We start from the raw sequence: 6,000 nt of genomic DNA on the forward strand, positions 1-6,000 counted from the left end.
GAAACCATGACCTTGGGAGGATATTTTATCATCGAATGTGCCATTTCTTTGTATGATATTTTTTTCTAGAAGGAGAATCCCTAAAAGAAGACATGTCATTCCACACTTGTCTGTAGTGATATGAGTTAGATCCTAGATTATGATTTTCACATAGTATGAATCTACAATTTTTAGTACTATCCTGATAGAACTATGATATAATTACCCTCATCACCTTTTGCTATTTGGTAATTATGTATCACCAATTTAAAGCATGGATATTAAATTTCTCCTAGATTCTTGGTTCTCTATATTTTTCGTTCTCATTTGCAAAGTATGGAAAATAAATTTGTAGCCATTTGAATCAATGTGTTAGTTTCTAAATGTTTCTTAATTTTTTCCTTTTATCCTCTCTCTGTGAGCTCTATTTTTGTTCATTTTTTGTAATGATTTGTAAATTGAATTTCATTTTCTTTGACAACATTGATAATGAATTTGTGGTGATGCTTGCTTTGCCCGATCCCTAATTTCTATAAACTCCTACTAAGGGTGATACTAGTAGGCAATTGTCAATGAAGAAATGGAAAGCTATCTATTGTAGTGCCTCATTGACTTTGACTGATGGTGAATGCATAAGTAAATTTTGAAAATTTCTAATCCATTGTTTGGGTGCACAAAATCTAAATTGAAATTGAGAAAAAATAGAATTCAATATCCTCATTTACCCTCTAAACCCATAATTTTTTCTTCCATCTAAATAGGTGAAATTGCTGCCATTCCTAGATTTTAGTTCCAATTTTCCAAAAATGAGGATTATGTATTAATTCAAATGAAACCCTCTTCAAGTTCTGACCTATTTTGCTTGAGTTTAGAGATCAACAACTTTGATTAGGTAGCATCCCACAATATTTTACTTGAGTTCTAAGACTAATAGCTTCAAACTACTTCACTAGACTATTAATAGAGTCCACATCAATCAAATTCAACATGTCTTAGAGAATGGAACAATATTGAATATTCTCATAAGTGCTCTTTTAAGGCTTTTCTAGGCAATATTAATTTGGGCTTTAAAGGCTGTAGAATGGAATATGAAGAACAACTTCCTTATTATCAATGCATAGGAAACCACCATGACATAGAAAGATATAAGAGTCAATGTTGTTGTGATTCCTCACTATCACATAACACTCCTAGTACATTTCCTACTCTATTCATTGTTAAACACAAAAATTTGTGCATTATAATTTCCACTTAAAGTTATTATTCTTTAATCGATGATGAGATCTAGTGTGGTCTAAGTATGCATTTGATTAGTATACATCAAGTAAGTCGGTTGCATTCAATGAAAATAAAATTTGTGTTACATAAATAGAGTAAAATTCCTAAGGAGAAGACCTTAAACTATTAAGATAGAGTTTTGGGTACATGACAACTCATAGAAAAACATTGAAAAGAGTAGCAAGAGGGCATCATAGAGTTGTAGCTCATATTACTTTTATTTCAGTATTTGTTAGGCCATTAAAACAAAAATTCACTTGTGATTGATGAGAATTATTTTAGTCAATACTACCATATGTTGTGAAATTAAATATGTCTAATTTTGATGTCACTTATTATTTCCTTTTACTTTAACTATCAAAGAATATTTCATTCATTATAAAAATTAAAAAATTAAAAAATGCTTATTCTAGTTGGTATTCCAATAAAAAAAATGTGCAACCAAATGGATGAAATGTGTATTCTCATAATCAATTCTTCGTGAACCAAACAGTCACAATCCAAATTCTCAAAACCATAATCTCTATTCCATATCCAAAATTTCAAATGTCAATTCCCAAGTCATATTGCAATAACCAAATGACCCCTAAAAGATTGGATTCTTTCATGCCCATTCTTGAGGAGAAGATAGCTTACAATCTACATTTGGTGTGGGAAGAGAGTCATTGTGGGGAATGAGCCATTAATTTGAGTAAGATTCTTTTGACTATTATAGAGGTGCATTTTTGGCTAATCCTCCCTGACATGTCATTTTATGAGTTCTATTTGAATGACAATGGGAAGGAGATTAGAGAGTTATTTTTGGAGATGTTGCACTTGGTTGGAAGTCTCAAAATTTGGGATTTCATTCCATGGTTGAACTAGCTTGATTTGGGAGGAATAAAGTAAGGGATGCCAATGGCACAACAATCTTTGGACAAAATTGCTTCCAAAATATTAGAGGGCCACAAGGATTTTCACATTACTTGCCTTTCTTCATCTTTGAGAATTGGTTGTATAAGATACCCTCTTCCTTTCCATTTAGCTTGAACTTTGAATATATTTTCCTATTGTTCTCTTTCATCTTCATCCTTTCTAGTGCTTTGTCATCATTTAGTACTATTTCTATAAGACACCCTTCTCATTTTTAGTCAGCTTACTTCTTCCTATTTTAATTCTAGAACATACCTACAATGATATAGGTTTTTCATTATGGACCAAGAAAGAATAAGCCATATACAAGCCAAATCTATTCATCAATTCTATGCCTTAGAGTCAAAACCAAGACCAAGAGGGAGAAAATCCATAATCCAAGCTAGGTCAACTATCCATCTTGGCTATTAATATTCAACTTCTTATACATTATCCTCTTGTTCTCATGGTTTTCAATAATGCTAGCCTCTTTTTGTCCTTGAGAAAACTTTCCCTTTTCCTTTTCTATTTATCTTTGAAGCTTCTTATTCCTTATCTTCCTACTATCATTGATTTTCATCATTAGTAGCCTTTATTCATCATCAAACAATACTTGCACCAATTACCCCTCTCCTTTTCATTTAACTTCAAATTTTGAATTATTATCAACTTGTTCTCATTCTTTTTTTATAATTACTAGGCTCTCTTTATTGTTTAGAAGGGTTCCCCTTCTCCTTTTCATTTAGTTTAAACTCTTGATGCATCATCTCCTTGTTATCATTCATTTTCACCATTACTAGCCACTTTATCTTCAAGTAGTACTTGCACCAATTATTTTACTTGTCAGCTTGTATTTGTAAAAATGTTATCTTATTAATTAATATGTAATAAAGATATTAAACTAAATATTTATTAATCTCAATGCTTCCAAGTACTTCCAAGGTTAATTTAATTTCATTTTATATAATCTCTAGTAAGCTCAAGGCCCATTCTTTGAACCCTTGTTTGTGGGCCCAAATATTAATGAAATTTTGGGTAATAAGGTGTGGTTCTTTATATATTTTATAAATATCTAATGATCTAATAGTTATTTATTATTATTTTAAATTATGTATGTTTTAGTGATCTCAAAGGCCTAGTTTGAACAACCCTAAATTTTGGGTAATGAAGTATAAGTCCTTATGGTTTTTCTAAATTTCTACATTTTAATGTTTTTTTTCAAGATCTTTTTTTGGTTTTCATAGAAATATCATCCATTACATTAGGATGGGTGATGGAATTACTAATTTTAAACCATCCTATTTTGACAAAAATACAAGAGGAAATTGAAGGCATTGTAGGAAAGAAGGCAGTAAAAACTAGTGATCTTGAAAGCATGTAATATCTTGGGTGTGTAGTGAAATAGACATTGAGGTTCTACACATAAATACCCATAAACTCAAGAAAAGCTTCAAATATTGAGGGCTACTTCATTCCTTATAGAAGTAGGATTACCATTAATGATTGGGCTTTCACAAGAGATCCTATTGTGTGGAAAGATCTGCTAGAATTCAAGACAGAAATATTCATGAGTATAGATGTTGAATTTCTCAATAACAAGGAATTTTTTGATATGCTTCCCTTTAGAGAAGGATGTAGAGGATGTATTGGAGCTACCGCTTACCATAACTTACTTCATGCACTGCTTTGGGTGGTTTGTGGAAGGAAAGTTAGACATGATTGAAAAAATTTGTATCACCATGCCTAGAAAACAAGATCTTCTCACCTTTCCTACCTTGAGGTTACCCATTTGGCCTTGATTTAGTCTTCTTGTTCTTTTGGTTGGAATATGGAATTTTATTTAGTATATTAGGTGTAAGGGAAAGAATCTATTTCAATGTTAAAGTCCTACTTTTAGTACTGCATGTGTAAGGCCAATAGTCAATTTAAACATGAAACTAGTTGAGTAACAACCTATTTTTGTTATAGTAGTTATGTATATATGTCATTATTACATCTTTAGATATATCTAAAATTTCTTGCTTTCAGTCACTTGTCAATTATTTACAATTTTCTATTTTATCTATCATATTTGAAGTGCAACTTATCAAATAAGCATGTTTGTTTAATGCATATTGTAATGTTATGACTTGTGATTGTTATAGTATTTATGTTGGATGGTATTATACCAAAAAATAATTTTAGTCCTCTCTATGTGTATATATAAATACATTGCATGTAGCACATGTGTGTATTAATATTCCTCATTTTGAGTCATATAATTTTTTAAATATTAATCATTTGTCTTTCAAGTGAAACATGTCAAATAAACTTGCATATAATAATGTTACAATTCAAGCTATCCATATACAATTCGATTCTCATAATTTTAAAAATATGTTTCAATATTTATAATTAATCTAAAGTTAAATAATGAATAGTTAAAATTTTCTCATTAAATTTCATAGTCTATAATTATAAAAATAATTATTTTAATAAAAATAACTTTTTATGACTAAGATAATCAATGAACTTAAATATTTTTCGTGTTAGATTATGCAATAGAGCTTTAAAATTTAGAAATTAAAAAATTGAATGTACTTAGTAAAACCCATCCAATGAGTGACAAATATTCAAATTGATTTTTCTTTTGACCATAACGTAACACCATCAGAAATTATGGACAATTCTTATTTATCTCGCATTTGAAAATGAGAAGGAAGTTATTTGGTGGAAGAATTTCTTCTTTTGGGGGATTTTGAATTGTTTATTATTTGGTATTTCTCATTAATTAGGAGGAGAGTTGGAACAAGTAATGGTATTTTTTTGAAGATATTTGAAGTTAGGCTTTTTCGACTATATCTCTTTATATATAAATCTATTTATGTGGATATGAATGGTTGATGATATTGTACATGAGTATTAATTCAAGCTTCATGGTGTGCAATGTTTGGGAATGGGTTGTGAAGGTCAAGCTCATCCATATGAAAAGAGTAACCTTAGAGCATGGGTTGAAAGATGCAAGATCGTCCTTGGTATGTAAAATTTTCTACCTTAGAAAAGGATATGTTTTTTGGGTATGATTATTTCTATGTGTGTGATTTGGTAATGTGCATGAAGAGGAGGTAAGTGGATTGTTCTTATTATGAGAAGAACATATATGTGATATATTATTATTTATTTCCATTGAGATAACTGCTTTGGTTTAGTCAAAATTGGAGATATTCCCAATTAGTAAAATAAAAAAGCACCAAAGTCTTACCTTACAATTCAATAGATTATGCAAATATTTAGAAATTTCTTTTAGATAATGAAATTCAAATATGCATTTTTGTCAAATAAATGTTGTTTTCTTTATTTTCTACTCAATTTATCAAACAGAAAAAATAAATTTTACACATTCCCTCTTACTATCAACCTCTCAAATTCCACTTGTAGTGCTCTTTCTACATATTTATTCCTGCAATTAAATTTTTTGTTAGCTCCATTGTCATGTTCTCTTTTCCAAACTCTTAGCAACTATGAAATTATGAAACCTACAACATAGAATTTACCTATATGATAACTAAAGTGACAATACATAGAGTTCAAATGAATTTAATGAGTATTTAAAATACATTAGATTATGTTAAAGGACTAGCTAAGGATCAAACACACAGGATGATGTACTAACACATATAAAACCTTGTCTAAGGTATGATCAGGAATGCACATACATTTAGGAACTTTCCTAGATCTCACTTCTCTATTCCTAAAAGGAAAACAACTTTGATTAGCCAATAATTAAATTATAACAAGGGAAACAACCCAAAAAGTAAACAACATTTCTCTATGAGAAACAATTCGTTGAGATGAGTCGACAAAAAGCATCAA

Source organism: Cupressus sempervirens, chromosome 4 (assembly GCF_028749045.1).
Source record: "Cupressus sempervirens isolate cs-2001-9-10 chromosome 4, ASM2874904v1, whole genome shotgun sequence".
NCBI classification, from domain to species: domain Eukaryota; kingdom Viridiplantae; phylum Streptophyta; class Pinopsida; order Cupressales; family Cupressaceae; genus Cupressus; species Cupressus sempervirens.